Source organism: Zeugodacus cucurbitae, chromosome 4 (genome assembly GCF_028554725.1).
Source record: "Zeugodacus cucurbitae isolate PBARC_wt_2022May chromosome 4, idZeuCucr1.2, whole genome shotgun sequence".
Lineage (NCBI taxonomy): Eukaryota > Metazoa > Arthropoda > Insecta > Diptera > Tephritidae > Zeugodacus > Zeugodacus cucurbitae.
Genome location: NC_071669.1, coordinates 30,462,666 through 30,482,528, shown reverse-complemented (window position 1 = coordinate 30,482,528; position 19,863 = coordinate 30,462,666). Strand labels below are relative to the sequence as shown.

Here is a 19,863-nt window from a genome sequence, read left to right as displayed (position 1 = left end):
TTAAGTACACAGATTTAAAATAATGTCAAATTAATATCCGTTTAAAATTGTTTTATTTTACAAGTAAAGTATATGTAAAATTAGTAATTTGTATATAAACCATTTTATAAAATTGTTTTCTTGTTCTCTCAATTTTGGCGCTCTCAAGCTCAATCATCGATGAGTTATGAAATCTAATAATAATTCTGTTTTAGTGAATTTTACTATTTAGTAACTTTTACTTTGATTCAACTTTTCTCTGTAAACCAACTACGTTATTCCATAATAATATAGCACCCATGGAAATCACAAAAAAACAGTTTCTAATAGATGTAATCGATTGGTCATCTCTCTGCTCGTTATCTCTGGGCGCTCATCGTTTGTCAAAAATTGTACATGTGAAAGCAACAAGAAAGAGAGTGTGCGGATATCTCAGTAAAAATTCAATCGGCGTTTGCGTTAGTACTGCCAATTTTATTTTTACTTTTGTAGTCCATTCACGAGGACAAATTACTGTCAAAAAAGTATATTCTTTTATTATATTAGATTAAATAAAACGTCAAGCATGGACGCTGCTAGAAACGAAGTGGTAATTTTTTTTTTCACCAAAGAAAATTGTGCAACAATATTGCGCATGAATAAAAGGATATTTTAACACAGGGTTGCAACACAAGTGCTGCCTCGAAGATAGCTACTATTAATTAAATTCACAACATCATGAATTGACGTCTTTGACTAATAAGACACAAAAACGTGTTGTGCTTTAACCTACACCAAGGGAAACACAATGCGACGTAGCTAGATCGTTTGGTGTGCGTTGAAACAAAATGAAAAAAATATTTGTTGATGCTGGCGACTTTGTACGAAATTGCGATAATGGTGTTTTCAAACACTCTATTTTAGTAAAAAAAAACTTATTCAAAAACAATTGAATCATCTATAGGGTATTTCAGAAACTTGTGCGTCTGATATTGCAAAATTCTTGAATTGAGATCATTCCCCATTAACTGTGAACGTCTTTTTCTGGTTTCGTGGCAACCTTTGTTGCAGATCATTTCTTCACAACTAATTGGTGAAAGAGAACAACAAAACGGCGGGGGCCGGTTTATTACCGGCCGAGCTATTCAAATACGTCGGCGAAAAGCTGATAAGGTGCATGCATCAGCTTCTTTGCGGAATATGGTCGGAAGAAAGCATGCCAGACGATTGAAATCTCAGTGTACTCTGCCCAATACACAAAAAGGGAGATTTCAAAATCTCCGCCAATTACCGTGGGATAAGCCTCCTCAATATTGCTTATAAGATTCTATCGAGCTTACTGTATGAAAGACTAAAGCCCACCGTTAACAAACTGATTGGAACTTATCAGTGTGGCTTTAGACCTGGAAAATCTCCATCTGACCAGATATTCACCGTGCTCCAAATCTTGGAAAAGACCCGTGAAAAGAGGATCGGCACACACCATCTCTTTGTCCATTTTAAAGCTGCCTTCGACAGCACGAAAATGAGTTGCCTCTACGCCGCTATGTCTGAATTTGGTATCGCCGCAAAACTAATACGGCTGTGTAAGCTGACGTTGAGCAAAACCAAAAGCTCCGTCAGGATCGGGAAGGACCTCTCCGAGCAATTCGATGCCAAACGAGGTTTCAGAGAAGGTGACTCACAATCGTGTGACTTCTTTAACCTGATGCTGGAGAAAATAATACGAGCTGCAGAGCTAAATAGAGAAGATACAATTTTCTATAAGAGTGTACAGCTGCTGGCCTACGCCGATGATATTCATATCATCGGAAGCAACAACCGCGCCGTTAGTTCTGCCTTTTCCCGTCTGGAGGTGAATGAGGACAAGACGAAATATCTGCTGTTGACAGTCATAACTTCGAAATCGTAGATAATTTCGTATACCTGGGAACCAGCATCAACAACACGAACAATGTCAGCCTCGAAATCCAGCGCAGAATCACTCTTGCCAACAGGTGTTACTTTGGACTGAGTAGGCAATTGAAAAGTAAAGTCCTCTCTCGACGAACCAAAATCAAACTCTACAAGTAGCGTATTATTCCCGTCCTGATGTATGGCGGAGAAGCATGTGCGGTGACAATATCCGATGAGACGACTCTTGGGGACTTCGAGAGAAAGGTTTTGCGCAAGATTCATGGTCCTCTGAACATTGGCAACGGCGAATACCGCAACGATGAAACGATTGGCAGTACGATTTATACGACGACATTGATATCGTTCAGTGAATAAACAGACAGTGAATAAACAGACAGTGGCTACGCTGGCTAGGTCATGTTGTCCGAATGGACGAAAACATTCCTGCTTTGAAAATGTTCGTTGCAGTACCCGTCGGCGGAAGCAGAGGAAAAGAAAGACCTGCACTCCTTTGTAAATACCAAGTGGAGAGCCACCTGGGTACACTTGCGATTTCCAACTGGTGCCGAATTGCGAGGGAAAGAGAGGAATGGCTCGCTATTATCGATTCGATATCTACAATGGACTTTTACTATATATTTAAATACTTCGCAACCTTACATTATAAATAAAATAAAATAAATTTGCCTTCAATATTCATTTCGGAAGTTATTTCGCCCTATAGATATTCTGTTATTAGTTCATTTGCGTGACATTTATTTTAACAATAAAGTGTCTATTAAGAATACAAATTTTTCCGTGTCATTGTCTACTTGTATACACAATGTCTACTTGTATATACAATGAAAGCATAAATAAAATGCGTGATTTTGTCTTTGAAAAACAACGGTACAGCATTAAGCTACGAAACGTGTTTTTCTTTCATCTTGTTTTGTTCATTCGTTGTGGGTTGCGTCGTTGTTCCGCAAGTACTGTTCGACAAAAAACACGGTTTGAGACAAATTTGTCGCATTTGGTGTGCGTTGGCTAAGAAGCTCGACAACAGCTCTTCAAACAAACCAGGACACGAACATGGGTTTTTGTTTCGTCTTGTTCGGTGTGGGTTGTCACATAAGAAGCTATGTGCAGTTGTCGTATCGGACAAGAAAAGACGCCTTAACAAATCCAGTGTTGGTTGAGGCCAATAATGATAGAAGATACTTTCCCTTTTTCACTTAGAATTTTAAATAATAATAAAACACTATCGCTTACTTCCACCTTTTGGCTGTGTTAATGATTTGTACAACCGAAAGAACTAGTTGATATGTAAGTTTTTTTGTTATCCAGTGGTTACGAGCATGCGTTTAATAAGTTATCGTGCCCCACGCTATAGGACATTCCTTTCTTTATCCATTGGGTATCAGTGCCTGAAGTCACCTCTTTAAAATGAAAATATAAAATTTGTAATTTGATTTATTTAATAATGATGGTGCTGAAATCGTAAAAAGTGGTCTGAATATTACTTTCACAGCAAGTTATGAGTAACTCCAACACTTTCAAAGAAATTTCAATAACTTAAATACATACACACATACGCAACAATTGGTCAAGAAATTACCTTAACTTTCTCTTGTGCCGGACGCTAAATAAAAAAAAACATATTTTACTTTGAAGCAAATATCCCTGCAAGACGGTAGAGTTACTTATCTTATGGTCCATTGGTTACCAGTGAAAAAAAGGTTGTATTATTTTATTGGTCTCTCTTGTTCTAGCAGACGGAAAAAATTACCATTCCTGCTCTTTTACTGGATGTCGGTATGATTATCTTGCTCGCTCCCTATCCCTACAACACGGAGCTAACTCGTACACCACTACACATGCAAAAATGTTCCGTTTTTACCAACACATACCCAATACCAACTTTTTGTAGTTAAGGGGCAATCTCGGTAGTTAGAATAGCACCATTCATTAACACTAATTTTTCAATGTATAAGAGAGAGATGCACATACCACACTGCAATGTTCAAAAATCGCCGCCATGGACACCATTCATTTGAAAAGCCAATTTGGAGTGAATGAATAAGTGCGTATTATTAATTTGTTACTGATATTATTTTATATTTATAATCAATTTTCCTTTAAAAGATAGATACTATTATTGGCTGGGTACTTTGGAGTATTTTAAAGGAGTATAATTTCAGCAAATGGTCTCTTAAAAGGCAAAGCGAGCTACAACGCACATCTGGTCATCAACTTTTACAACGACAGTTGCTTTTCAATCGTACAATACAAATTCGAACCCAAATAAGCAGTATGATGGAATAGGACACGCATTTCTTTGGCCATTGTGTCAAGAAGGAACTAAAATCATGCACCTAGAAATACAACACAAAATATGCTACAACAAAAGGTATTATTAACGAACACAGATTGTAATTATTTCTAACCAACTACACATATTTTTAAGGCATTGAATGATGTACAAAAAATTAAATCGGACTTTTGGAGTAGCAGTTTTCTACTTATTTTCGACGTGCTAAACACAGTGTTTCCTAAGATGACCTTGGATATACACAATGGATAGTTAACTTGTTAACAGAGCTCAAAAAGCAACATTGAGGTGCCGAAGTTGTTCATCTTGATTTTGATTTGACTATGCAAGAGTTATTAAGCTGAACTTCCTTCTTATAAATATAAATACCTGATACAATTAAATAATATTAATAAATATAAATTTCTATTTTTTAATTCTAAACGAAAAAAGGTAACCAGTAGCATGAACGAGGTGACTACTGAACCAAATTTTAGTAACGAGGCGGTGACCTCACAAATGACCACTTCCTGTGACTAAGGGGTGACCATGGAAATGATGAAGCAAACAAACGATTTCAGATGGCCCTGCTAACCACAGTGACGTGTGGCTTTTCAAAACAATGGAAAATTAGAGCAGAAAGGCATATGCTGCAAAATCAATGAGATGGAGAGAGCAAGATAATCACACCGAAATGTCCGAGAAGTGAGTAATGTTTTTCCTGATGCTAGAACAAGTGTGATCGCGAAAAAAAATACAAGCTTTATTTACGGCTAACCGCTGCACCATAAGATAAGTAACTCTATCCGTCTTGCAAGGATGTCCTTCTACTCTAATTTAACATTTAATTGTATATAAATGCGAATTTATCAATATTTTACATTTAAATTAATAAATTTAGTGTATTGCGAACTTTTAAAACTTATATATTAACATTCATAATATCAAAATTTATAAATTGTAAGTTCAGCTTGTGTTGTATTTCTAGGTGCACGATTTTTGTGTGCTTCTTCCAGCATACGGCGAGTATTCTAGTTCGAACGATGTTGAAGAACTGCTGGTAGGATTCCCCGCACCAACACCAAGTATATCTACCTTCCTATATGGGAGTAATACTTTATCTCCGCTTTATTGCTCTGAATTCTGTATCGCATAATTCACTTGCATATTTAACAATAACGTAATAAGAGTTTTAACATTCAATAAGAACATAAGCTAGGCTAAGCATGTTGTTTGAATAGACGAAAGTGCTCCTGCTCTGAAAGTGTTCGATGCTGATGGAAGCCGAGAAAGAGGGAGACCTCCACTCCGTTGGAAGGACCAGGTGGAGAAGGACTTGGCTTCACTTGGTATAACCAATTGGCACCAAACTGCAAAAGCGAAGAATAAATGGGGAGCTCGGCTATAACCGCTTAAGCGATGTCTACGCCAGTCAAGAAGAAGAAGAATAATAAGAACATACAGATTTTGTTTATAAAAAAGTTATACATACATTCATTGATAAATTAAAATTTTTTTTCTATAATTCAGTATTTCACAAAAAAATTTCCATATAATAATAAATAGCCATTAGCTCCATGAAATACATCAGATGTGGCGAAAATACTTTCCTGAAAAGAAATGTAATAAAAGTGCATAAAAATGGGAATTTATTAGCAAATAATACTCATGCTGTGAACACAAAGAAGCCGACACGACACGACGTAGCGATGGCTGACTATAAATGTTGCTTTGAAGCCAGCTAACATTTTAAAGACGGCAGCGACACATCAAACAGGAATTTCATTGTTACCGTACTAAAACCTTTCACTTCAATAAACTCATTTGGACAGATATTCGAATGAATTCGTGACTCCATCACTATAAGTGAGTAATGAGTTTATAATAATTTCACACCGTTTTTAAAAGGATGGAGTGTAGAAGTTACGTAAGCGAGGGAAGTTTCTGACTGTCACTCACTCGAGAGTGGCCAGACACGATTCTTTTGCATGTGGTTCAAGCAGCTTACGACTTCCGGTCTTAGACCAAGTATCCTCTGGGTAGCCAACATACATCCGTTTGAAGTGAGTATCCCACTATGCGGTTGTGCGCAGGGTACCAACAAACAGGAAGCAACAGCCTCCGAAGAGAAACCCCAATTTTGAAGCCGACCACTGCAAACGTAATAAGGACTACGATTTAACACGTTGGCTGCCAATGTATCACCGGTGATCACAGCAAAAAACTACCCCCAGGTGCCAGTGTATCACCGGTGATCACAGCAAAAAACTACTCCCAGGTGCCAATGTATCACCGGTGATACACGCCTAGGTCTCTAGAATTTAGGGGCTGGGGCCTTAACGGAAGGAGTTTTAAGAATGACGTAAGTTAATTTTAAAAGAAAAAATATTTAATTTCATAGTAAAACACAACTTAAAAAAATAATACTCAATTATAAATAGGAAACTGCAATTCATTCCTGTAAACAAAAAAATTATATAAATTCAATGTATTTGCTGAAAATGATTGAGGCATAAGAATGGAGACCGAGGACATTGTCCGCAGTATGTGGATACAAGTTTCGCCTTCTTCCTTGCAGCTGACGAAGAGGTTGCAGTCTTCAGTTTAGAATAGCAGCCTCCGCAGCGATATCTCTTTCGCCTTCCGTCCTTTTTTACTTCCACTGATGTCGTCAAAATGTGTTTGCCTTGAGGAGGTGTTCGCAAAATTGAAGCGCTATCTCTTCCACTTAAATTTAGAATTATATTTTGCCGAAAGTCAGATATTTTCATATTGGAATTGCTTTCGTTAATACTCAAATGGCGAGCCGGCATCATGTTGCGAAGCATAGGGTAGACTTATGCATCCCTCAAAATTTTTCAAAGTCTCTCCGGTGGCAGGCGAATCCCATTCTGTCGTAGCTCCCGACTGATGTTCATCTACGATATTACTAAAACCCACATCTTGGTCTTCTAGGAAACTGTCATCACTCGATGTACACTGCTGGAATCTGGGAATCTTCTGCTGATTCCAACACCTCCCGTATTTCCTCGGAATTCATAACTTCACAACTTCACTTCACTTTCTCACTGAATACTTGAACTGTTTGCTATGAACTCTAGCTTTACACTGATTTCCATTTCGCAATGTGATCACCGGTGATACACATTACAAAAAATAAATAACAGTTAAAAAAAACAGCAAGTGTTCACTGGTGATCACAGCAAAAAAACATTATCAAACGCGTCGGGAGCATGACTTTTATTCATGGTAAAAAAATCCCGTTGTAACTCAAAGCACAACATGTATTTTTTTGCTTGGCAACTGGGAGTAGTTTTTTGCTGTGATCACCGGTGATACACGGGCACCTGGGGGTATTTTTTTGTTGTGATTACCGGTGATACATTGTCAGCCAACGTGTTAAGGGCATGAACCTGGAATGTCCGAACCCTTAATTGGGTAGGTTTCTCTGCCCACCTGGATGATGAGAAAAGGCCATTTAAAAACTGCGATTGACGGTACAAGGACGGAAGAAGGTGGGTCCTTGTAACATCTATTCGGTGGGATTCGTGGTGGGGGAGAGACTCCGTCGTCTACTCCTGGCATTCACTCCGGTGGATGAACGTCTAGCCACAATCCGAATTAAAGCGAGGCTTCAACATATCGCTTACTTGCGTCCACGCCCCGACGGAAGAGAAGGGCGATGTATGAGCGCCTAGAACGTACCTATGAGCGCTGCACCACCCCGATGTCAAAATCGTGCTTGGCGATTTTAACGCTAGGGTGGGTAAAAAAGGTGTCTTTTGCACAACAGTCGGAAAATTCAGCCTCCATGATGAAGCATCGCCAAATGGGCTGAGGCTGATCGACGTTGCCGGAGCCCGAAATATGGTCATCTGTAGTATTAGATTCCAGCATAAGGAAATACATACATCCTGCTCTCTGAGAGCACTCATCAGCATCTCGATATAAGGGAACTGTGGGACGACACATCAACCTCTTTACGTACAGCTGCAACCGAAACTATTGTGTTTCGGAAATGTAAAAAAAAAAAATAGTTTGTATGATGAGGATTGTTGTCTCGCAGTGGAGAGAAAACAGACTGCCTACCTCGCAATGTTGCGATCGACCGCAATACGAGTGGTATGGAAACGATACCGTGAGCTGAAGAGAGAAGCGAGACGCATTTGCAGACAAAAAAGAAAGACCTAAATGCGTGAGTAAGATGAGCTTGACAAGCTGGCCGACAGGGGTAATACTCGAAAATTTAACGAAAAGGCTTGAGAGTTTGAAAACCAGAGCACGCTTCTGTAGGACCTCTATCGGAGTTCTAGGTGTTGATGCCCAGAGTATATTGAGTTTGTGGAGGGAACACTTCTTCAGCCTACTGAATGGCAGTAAAATTACAGCACCAGGAAATGGCGAACCCGATTCCCCAATCGACGACTTTGGAACAGATGTTCCATTGCTCGACCGTGAAGAAATTGGAATAGCAATTACCCGCTTAAAGAACAACAAAGCGGCGGGGCCGATGGATTACCGGCCGAGCTATTCTAATACAGCGGCGAAGAGCTGATAAGGTAAGGTGCATGCTTGAGCTTCAATCGCAGAATCACACTTTCCAACAGGTTCTACTATGGACTGGGTAGGAAATTGAAAAGTAAAATCCTCTCTCGACGAACAAAAACCAAACTCTACAAGTCCGTCATCTTTCCAGTCCTACTTTATGGTGCAGAAGCGTGGACAATGTAAACATCCGATAAGACGGCACTAGGTTAGGTTGTAAGGCTGTTTCCCAAAAGGAAACACACGTAAACTTTAAAAGACAGTCCTTTGTGAAGCCTGGTTCCCCCCTAGATTAACAATAGGGGGTCGAACAAGCGCCCTTAACCTACTACAAATCTGCAGAGATTTTTAACTTATATATTCGCTATTTCGCGAGCATGCTCGAAAAACTGAGATCCAATAAAGCTCTTTCTTGTCCATTAGCAAACCGCAATAGGACAACGGTGCTCCTACAAGCTTCCACGCTTCTAATAGCGATTTGGCAATGGCCAGGAACCCAGACTAATCTAATTGAAAAGAATAACGATGCCACCGACATTGAGGATAGGCATCTCTTGACCAACCTTGAGCGCATAGTCAGTGAACTCAGGGCTAGTATCGCCGCTCTACTTTCCGAGTGGATTGTCACCTCCCTAAAGGTCGGTACGCTTCGAAGCAATATATCCATCGCTACCTTAATAGCAGCCACTTCCGCTTGAGAGACGCTGCAATAATCGGAAACCTGAAACTAAGGTTGTTGATGATGATGACTCCCCTACCAACCTTTCCCGCCAACTTCGACCCATCCGTGAAGAAGCTCACCGCGCCTCTCCTCCAATGACTCCTTCCCGCCTAAGGTACGTCATTAAGGAATAAGAGCAGAGAGGTTGTTACCAGAGCTATGCTCGGCGGCATGGAGATGATCCAATAACCTTGGGATGAAGTCGAAGTGTGCGAGGATTCCTGAGTGCCCTAAGTCTAACAGCAGCTTTCGCTAAACACCTTACTTAAACTTACGAGAGCCGCTCCTTGAACATTTACTAGCCTATTTACTAGTGAGGCCTTTTAAGAGACTTCCATCACACGAGTATCCCTTAGAACATAATAGGCTTGACTATAGTTTCATATATAGGTCCCATATTTTTCCGATGGCTCCTATGCTGCAATATAAGGCATCCGAGGCCTTCTAAGCTCTCTCCTCTATGCTCTTAAGGTTGGATTCAACCCCGAACCAATTCAGGGTTCCAATTACCGCTTCCGCCGGAACGTTATTGAAAGCCCCCTCGATATCGAAAAAGGTTCCCACAGCAAAATCTTTGCGTGCGATAGACTTTTCTATCCAAGTAACCACAGTATGTAAGGCGGTGTCTACTGCCCTTTACAGTAAGCGTGCTGCGCGCTTGATAAAAGACCTTCTGGTATCCTTCACCTGATGTACCGAGAAAAAGGAGAGACTGATAGGCCTGAAGTCCTTGGCCACGACATGCGAGCTCTTTCTGGCCTTGGGCATGAACGTGACTCTAACCTGCCTCCAAGACCTCGGAATATGACCCAATCTAATACAGTTCGCATAGATGGGGCCAACCAGCTGCAAGATGTTTTGATGGCTTGCTGCAGCTGCGCTGGTATGAACGGTTAAATGAGTTTATCGCCCATGCGAGATTCCGCTCATTCAAAAGGTTTGGAAAGGCTGCGTGGTCAGTAAGGAGCACTCCAAGGTGCACTCCGCCAGGGGAAGGATTGCTCGGTAAATGATCGTAAAGGAACTGCTTGAGGGTCTTCTCGTTGCTCAGAGTCCACTTTCCATTACCGCTCTTGAGGTACCCCAAAGTTTCCAGTTCGCTTCCTAAAATTCCTGTAGCTTCATCAAGACTAAATGCGATGTATCTATGGTCCGAGAAAGAGTGGTCCTCTAGAACCATCCAGTCCGAGATCATAGGTACAATCGCGTTTGAGGGAAGGGTGAGGTCCAGGACAACCTCCCTGCCCGCAGACACAAAGGTAGGGGTGTTTCCCTTGTTACAAACAAAAAGATCTACATCTATGATGAACTCAAAGAGTGACTCTAACCTTTTATTTGTATCCGAGCTGCCCCAGATTTGATATCGCGAGTTCGCGTCACATCCTGTGATGACCCTGCTTCCGGCTTTATCCGCCTCTTTTAGGACCCTTCTTAGCAACATGGGGGTGATTACACCTCATCCTCATGAGACATATAAGCTGATATCAGCTTACCACCACTCTCCACCTTAGCAGACACAATGTCTCCATTGCTGTAATTAGGCAAGAGGAACACTTTTAGTTCGTTTCGTAATAGCATACAGGCTCTGGTTATACCTGATTCATTTATGAGGGCGACGTCGACTCCGTTCTGTTCCAGACGGAGTAATAGCTCTGCGGAACACGTTTTTGCATGTTGGAGGTTAATCTGGAGAAACTTCATTCTCCGGACGCTCCTCCAAGAGCGCTAATTCAGCGCTCGGGCTGATCTCGTCCTGCTCCTAGACGAATAGCCGGTCCAGGCCGAAGTCAGACTCATCGACCAACGAGCCGCTCCCAATACTGGCCATGTCTGATAGAGCGTGGTCTACCTCCACGGTCGTTTGACCGTCCTCTTCCTCCTTCTGTTTCGCATTTGGAGATTGTTGCCCATCCGTCTTGGTCTCCAAAGCGAGGATCATTAGAGCCACTCTGTCAAACCCATAGCTTATGACCCCCTTGGACTCGTTGAGAGGCGCTTGCCGATAAGGTTCCTTGGTCTTCTCAACCCGTACTACCTTCCAATCGGCGTTGGCAGCGAGGGATTACAGTACCTGACAATCTCGAGGAGGAGATTTCGGCAGGAAGCTATACACGAGCTCTTGGGCGTAGCGGCAGATTTGCCTTATCCACAGCCTCCAGCTTAGCTCCCTTCCAAACCTCCACCACTCGAGAGACTTTCTCTTTGTCAAGCTTTGCCGATCGTTCATCGGCACACCTTATCAGCTTTTGCAACCCGTGGTGCCAACCTCCACTTTCACCCCTTGGTGGTAGTCCAGGGTTCCCTCTGACCACCTTCATTAAATCGGCGAAGATGGCCGCTGCCACCCTTTTCCATTCCCCCCGGTAGATGGATCCATCTTCCTTGCTTCGGTCGAACCCGCTAGTTTAACGATGGAGCTGCACCCGTTCGCGGATTTTTTCCGAGATAGGATTCTCCCTTCTGCAATCTTTGCTTACCGCCGTATCGCTCCACAATCTTAGTGGCCAGACGTCGGCCCGACTTCAATTTCCTAGCCGGAGTGTTTCGTATGCTTATATTCTACATATGAATTTATATTCCTTTCATTATTCTCCTGCACCATTTCCAAATAAATACTGTTTTAACTAAGATGCCGACATCTAATTTTGCTAAATTCTAAACAAATGCGCAATTTCACAAGTTGACGTATTTAAATGCTTATGCGTGTGTGTGTATGTATAGTTATTGAAATTTCCTTGAATGTCTTGGACTCATAACTTGCTGAGTTGATACCAAGAATGATAGAAGACAAGATTACGACAGGCTGAAGCGTTCACGACCCACGAATGGGAATAGGCAACAGAAGAATTGTCAAATGGAAAACGGAAATGTGAAACATAGTGAACCAAATTGAATAATGTACAGATAAAATATCACAATGAACGTAATTCTTAAAATCTTCATTTATAAAATGATCCAATATAATAATGCATATTTATAATTAAAATTATATGTTTAGTTACAAAAAGTTCGCCATTTTGCCAACTTTTTTGTTGGTTGGAAAAGTGAAAAAAATTCTTTATAGACGACTTTTTTGTACTATTGTTGTTTAATTCCGCCATTGCGAACTTCTTTTTCAAGTTAATACATTTTTCACTTAGAATTTTAAATAATAATTAAGCACTAGCCTTGACTTCAGCTCTTTGTTTTGGTTTTATTGTTTTGTACCACCGTGCAATTTTGTTTAGCTCGCGTGATCGGGGTCGTGAAAGTTGTCACTCAACAGGAACTCAAAACCCAAAATAGATAACTGTAAACGCCTGTCGTAATCTTGTCTTCTATCTATAATTTTACAGTCCAAACTTACACTGATTTTACAGTCCAAATCTCATTGAGATTTGTATGGCATGTGAAATTTGAATTTCTCTGCGCAGAGGCAGTGCTGACAACATTCAAATATTTAATTTTGCAACGTCTGGCACCAATGTGATTTACCTTCAGCTGTTCATTGAAAATAAACAAATGCTCTGTTTCGCTACTGCTAGCTAGGAACAATTAGGCAAGTTTCTGCTTTTTTAAATTAAAATTTAATTGATTAATTTTTATGATGTAAATAATGTAGTGGCTAATATAACAATAAAATGTTTCATTACAAATTGCTTCTATTTTTCCGTTTCTTTACTTTCGTTTTTGTAAATGTAACTCGTCAATAGCACTTTTTCTGTTTCTTTACTGTTTTCTTGCAGTGAAGAAATAGACTTATACAAACTGAAGATCTGCTCTTCTGAAAACTGCATATGTATTTTTTCTGGAAAAATTGTGCAGATTTGCATGTATTCCAGGCATTATGTGGCATTATCACGATTCTGAGCTGCCTAATGCCTTTACTTCATCTCAAATATTTGTACCGAAGAACAAAAAAAAATTTCTTGTCGTTCCCCTTATGAATATTAAAGATTTTATAAATAAAATTTCTACAAAGAATATAAATAATCAATAGCCACCGTTTGATGTATATAAAGCAGTGATCGGCAGCCCATTGCCCGCGGAGCGCTCTCTGAGCGCACACTGAGTGTACATGTGAAACACACGTACTTGCAATCATTATTACACCATAGAAGAGATGTCAGGTCAGTTGCTTGCTGACTTCACAGCGAGCAAGACGTATGGTGGGATTGTACGCATGCATGTATCAACACAAAATACAATGTTTTTATATATTATTTTATTTCTATTTTGATTATGAATTTCTTTTATTATTTTTGCAGGTCAGTTCATAAAAACACAACTATTAATTTTCCAACTTCATTCGCCATTTAAAATGTTAATAATAATTAATAATTGTGTTGTTAATTCGAAGTTGTACTAGTTTTTTTTTGCAAAAATTTTCATACACATTTCTAAGCAGTATTAACATTGATTGTATGTGTAAAACTAACGTACACTATAAAAACAATTGTTAGGATACTAGTATTGGTCCTAATTTCACTAGTTCTAAGAAAGTTCGGGACCATTAGAATATAACACTTGGTCAGTTGAGTAGCTCTCAACACGCATACAGTCTCACAAAATAAATTGTTTGATTGTATAAGTTTGCCGACCACTGATATAAAGCTTCAAGGTTGCAAAGTAAAGATCCCGATAAAATTCATCTATACTAATATTATAAAGAGGAAAGGTTTGTTTTTTTGTTTGTTTGTCTCGAATAGGCTCCGAAACTACTGAACCGATTTGAAAAATTCTTTCACCGTTGGAAAGCTATACTATCACTGAGTGCCATAGGCTATATTTAGTTAAAAAAAATAGGGTTCCTTACTAAAACTTCGATAATGTAAAAAAAAACCAAAAAACTTCGCGAATGCTGCGAAAACGATGGAAGATATAACAAAGTGATGTATTTCAATTTTGTAGAACTTATCATTATCTACAAAAAACGACATCATATCTGTAACTATTATAGTTTTGTCACAATAAGCGATTTTATATAAAAAAATTAAATAAAACACCACTACTTGAAAAGGTTCTTTATTTATACCTTAGTATTAATCTTTATCGAAATAAATGATTTATTATTTAAGATCGCTTCAAAACCTTTATATAACTTTTTGAATTATTAGATTCTGGCATTCTATTCAAAAGATATCGCGAGTTAAAAATTTTGAAAAGCCGCTCGCCGGCTAACTATGCGTTGTAGAGTTGTAGGCGTCACAACGGGCACGGTGGTACGGGAGGGGGGTTAAGATCACTCGCGCGGTCGATTCTCTACTGAATGGTCCTGTGCGGTATTAAAAAATAATTGTCGCTTGATAATAATATAATATAAAAACAAGTAAGGAAGGGCTAAGTTCGTGTGTAACCGAACATTTTATACTCTCGCAATTTATTTATTTAACTTAATTAATATTATATAATACACAATTTGACCTACATATTCGTCATATATATTGTTAAAGTCCATTGAAAGTTGGAAACCCTAATATTAGGTTAGAAGCACCGAGGTCATCATGTTCGATATATGGGGCCTTGAAAACCTATGGTCCGATTTCGGCGATTTTTAGAAATGGGCTGCCACACTATAAATACAGTATTTGTGCAAAGTTTTGCACCGATATCTTTACTAGTGCTTACTTTATATATTGTAAAGAAAACGATTCAGATCATCTTCTAAGTTCTGGTATATAGGAAGTAGGCGTGGTTGTGAAGCGATTTGGCCAATTTTCACAACATATTATAGGTAAGGAAACTATTATAAACCAAGTTTCATTGAAATCGGTCGAGTAGTTCCCGAGATATGGCTTTTGACCCATAAGTGGGCGACGCCACACCCATTTTCCATTTTGTAAAAAAATCTGAGTGCAGCTTCCATCTGCCATTCCTTATGCGAAATTTAGTGTTTCTGGCGTTTTTCGTTAGTGAGTTAACCCACTTTTAGTAATTTTCAACCTAACCTTTGTATGGGAGGTGGGCGTGGTTATTATCCGATTTCTTTCATTTTTGGACTGTATTAAGAAGTGGCTAAAAAAAACGACTGCAGAAAGTTTGGTTTGTATAGTGTCATTGGTTTGCGAGATATATATAAATAACCGCTTTGGGGGCGGGACCACTCCCACTTCCCCAAAACAATTACATCCAGATATGCCCCTTCCTGATGCGATCCTTTATTCCACATTTTGCTATTATAACTTTATTTATGGCTTAGTTATGACACTTTATGTGTTTTCGGTTTTCGCCATTTTGTGGGCGTGGCAGTGGACCGGTTTTGCCCATTTTCGAAAGCAACCCTCTCACGGTCCCAAGGAACATGTGTTCCAAGTTTCATTAAGATATCTCAATTTTTACTCAAGTTACAGCTTGCACGGACGGACGGACGGACAGACGGACAGACGGACGGACAGACATCCGGATTTCAACTCCACTCGTCATCCTGATCATTTATATATATATAACCCCATATCTAACTCTTTTATTTCTTGGTGACACAAACAACCGTTATGTGAACAAAACTATGATACTCTGTGCAACAGGTTGCGAGAGTATAAAAATGAATTGCTGTTCGTTTGTGCCGTAAAAAAACGAGAACGGCCAAACCGATGTGGCTAATTTTAGTCTTGAAATATTCGTGGAAGGCCAGAAAAAGATTAGAAAGTGAGTAAATATGAAAAAATTGCGAGGAAGATAATAATAAGAGAATTTTATTCGAGTTCACAAGAAAAATATAAAAAGAGAAAACAAAAAAATAATATTTTGAAGGCTATCATTGTTGCTTTGTTAAAATATTTTTGTTATAGTTCAATTGTATAAGGTTGTGTCGATAGCCCAAAAAAATTTGTAACAAATAAGTCGGGTCCAACCGAACATTTTATACTCTCGCAATTTATTGCTTTATTTTTATTAAGATAACACACAATTTTACCTATATATTCGACTTAAAGTCCAATAGAAAATCATCATATATAGAATATGAGGGCTGATGTAATTCCAGAACCAATTTCACTCATTTTCACCACCAAGATTAACGGGACTAGGGGCAACTTGGCACCTGTTAGTAGCCAAACAAACGGCACATTCGGCCTTGAAATTACTCCTAAATTGCAAATGAACGAAACACTAGTCGGCAAAATCGTCGAAAATAGCGTTATAACGAAGATTTTCCAAATACTGGATTTTCCAGGTACTGCACAGGACTTTAAAAGATCTTGATTGTCGATGAACGTTTTTGGTGGAGCCAGGATTCTGTTAGCAGGTGATTTACGCCAGACTCTTCCAATTATTCCTGGATCAACTGTTACTGACGGGCTAATCGCATGCCTAGAATCATTTAATTTGCGCCGACACATAAAGAATCGCCAATTAACAACTAACATATGAGTGTTTTTGCAACAATATCAAATTGCGATTGTAGAAGTAGTTGGCAGTTGACACCTTGATGGATTAATAGCATTTCCAACAGAATTCTGTCACTTCATTGACTCGAAAGAGAAGTTTTCCTGACATGAAACCTCAAAATGATAACCATAAATGACTGATTGAATGACCTATATTCTTCTTCTTCTTGACTGGCGCAGACACCGCTTACGCGGTTATAGCCGAGTCCAAAACATCGCGCCACGTATCCCTCCTTGGTGGTAAAAAAAAGATATCCATGATCTTATTGCGACAATTTAGAATTTCGGTCCAAGAGAGTTGACACAGCTACAAACCAGGATGACGTAGTCAATTATCCCAAACTATTTAAAATTGCCTGTACTATCACCACTCACTTTGCAATTAAAAGTAGTGTGAGTTGTCATCATGCTGCGTAACATAAATCAACCTCGAGTAATCAATATCGTCGCCGAAGCCAAGATTGGACCAACTTAATTTAATGTATACCTTAGCCACAAAAACGTGTGGCCGGGTCTGCTAGTTATGTATAAAAACAGATGATCGCAATTCTACAAGTGTGCCCATTTAGAATCTTGATAAGATTTTCTTAAAAGCAAAAGAGTATATTAGATGCTGTTGAATTTATTAAATGAAGCGAGACCCAATGAAATTATTAATCTTTACATGAGTCTGCTCTGTTCTTTCCTGTACAGCAGACTACTAAGCCATGAGAAACAAGAATATGTGAGTATTACCAGCTCTCGCAAATGGTCTTCCAATGTCCAACTGAATCGCTCTACCATTTCATCGGACTGCGAACGTAGTTCGTGTGGTTGTGGTTGTTCGTTAGTACCATTTGCCCTTCACTTGAAACGTTACTATTACTTCTCTCTTTGAACTCTTGTTCAGCTCCACTCATTTCACATCTTGATCTTCCTTCTAACATTTTTGTATTCTCTTCAGAACACAACCTTCTCTCCATGACACTTCAGCTATGTGTGAGGTCACCTTCGTCGACATACGTGTCTCCTGTTCTTTCATCTGTGTAGACACCTCTGCTGAAATCTGCGATAGTATACCAGTTACATGTGCTTTCAACCGTCTTGGTTTAATCTTCCTGGACAGAACATAATTGTAATTTAGTTAACTGTAAGTTAGAAGTTGTAAACTGGAATAACATATAATAAGTGGTTAGTTGTTTGTATTAGAAATAAATATAAGCTTACTTAAATTGTGATTTTTTTTTTTTTGAAAATCTGTTAAAGTGAATAAATATAAATCGCCTCTGCGTATGCCTTAATGAAAGCGTAGCAATGCTGATACACATACACTTACTCTAGTTTTCATTTTATACTATAGTATCCTGCGTGATCAGTCATCTCAGCTGGGCTCTAAGCTACCGGGTGTCCACAGGTTGCGGATAGCAGTAGCAGGTTAGTTGCGAAATAAGTTACAACGAATAAGCTATTCCCTACGTGAAGCTGCAGGAGTGGATGATGCGGTATAAAAGCCAGCTAAGCCAATGAAACTCCTGCGGCAGAGGCGAGTCGTTCCCACCTCTCTAATATGGGTTACCATTCAAAATCGAGGCGCGACGGATTCAAAATAAGCGGCTTCCCGGTCAACAAATGTTCACAACGTCAGGTGTAAATAAGACCGGGGCGCACTGGCAGTCCCAGTAATCACTACCAGCTTTTATAAAGTGTCTTATGGATAAAGGCATCCTTAGAAGTACGAAGAAGGCGATTATAACCCTTTAATACATGTTTTTAAGTAATCTCACACTATCGTCGTGAAAGTCACTGACGTCAAAAAACGTTGAGCAATAATCGTATTTACATATGTATATAGACTTGGGTAAGTAATTACGTATGTATATACAAATCGCTAGGACTATATCTCTCTTATTTTCGGGAGTAACGTCTTTTGGCCTTCGGAGGATCCGAAAACGAGTTTCACAAATGCCGAACATAAATTTTACTATATTTCTTGCTATGGATTGCCCATAATTAAATATTTTGTTCGACATCAATTGATTGTGAAAGTTAAATGGTTTCAAGTACAAAATGACAATGGCATTTCTTCATGTGGAATTGGATTCGATGGTGGGAAATGTAACGTATTTCTGCAAGAGATTTGTTAAACTAATACGATATTTTGAACCTCTCAGACGCGATGACCATTATAAGGGATTTCACCACTTTCAAAACTAAGCTTAATTTTTTTAAACCTCTGATTAACAAGTAAGGAAGGGCTAAGTTCAGGTGTAACCGAACATTTTATACTCTCGCAACTTATTTATTTAACTTTATTTATATTATATAATACACAATTTGACCCACATATTCGTCATATATATTGTATAAAGTTCATTGAAAGTTGGAAACCATAACATTAGGTTAGAAGCACCGAGGTCCTCGAGTTCGATATATGGGGCCTTGAAAACCTATAGTCCGATTTCGGCGATTTTTAGAATGGGGCTATACACATAGTATTTGTGGAAAGTTCTGCACCGATATTTCACTAGTGCTTACTTTATATATTGTAAAGTAAACGATTCAGATCGTCTTCAAAGTTCTTGTATATAGGAAGTAGGCGTGGTTGTTAAGCGATTTGGCCTATTTTCACAACATATCATTGGGATGTAAGGAAACTATTACAAACCAAGTTTCATTGAAATTGGTCGAGTAGTCGAGAGATATGGTTTTTGACCCATAAGTGGGCGGAGCCACACCCATTTCAACTTGTCTTTACCAATTTGAGTGCAGCCCTTCTGTACCATCTTTATAATGAAATTTAAGGTTTCTGGTGGTTTACCTTACTGAATTAAAGCGTTTTTAGTAGTTTTAAACATAACCTGTGTATGGGAGGTGGGCGTGGTTATAATTCCTCCATTTGTAGACCGTATACGGAAGAGCCTGAAAGCAACGACTCCAGAAATTTTGTTTGATATAGCTTTAGCAGATTACGAAATATGTACAAAAACCTTAGTAGGGGGTGTGGCCACGCCCACTTCCTCAAAAAAATTACATCCAAAAATGCCACTTCCTAGTGCGATCCTTTATTCCAAATTTTACTTTTATAACTTTATTTATGCCATAGTTATGAC

At 39.1% G+C, this 19,863-nt stretch overlaps 1 long non-coding RNA gene across 2 annotated transcripts; it reads left to right on the top strand.

Annotated features, from left to right (window-relative positions):
* The first annotated feature begins 142 nt into the window (after positions 1–142).
* Positions 143–6,901, top strand: LOC128921456 (uncharacterized). Of its 2 annotated transcripts, XR_008470900.1 has the most exons (5): positions 143–3,916; positions 3,979–4,243; positions 4,301–4,453; positions 4,598–4,849; positions 5,133–6,901. It is a non-coding gene; the product is annotated as an uncharacterized LOC128921456 (long non-coding RNA). The 2 variants fall into 2 exon arrangements; XR_008470899.1 differs by having other exon boundaries at positions 4,301–4,849.
* Positions 6,902–19,863: the final 12,962 nt, after the last annotated feature.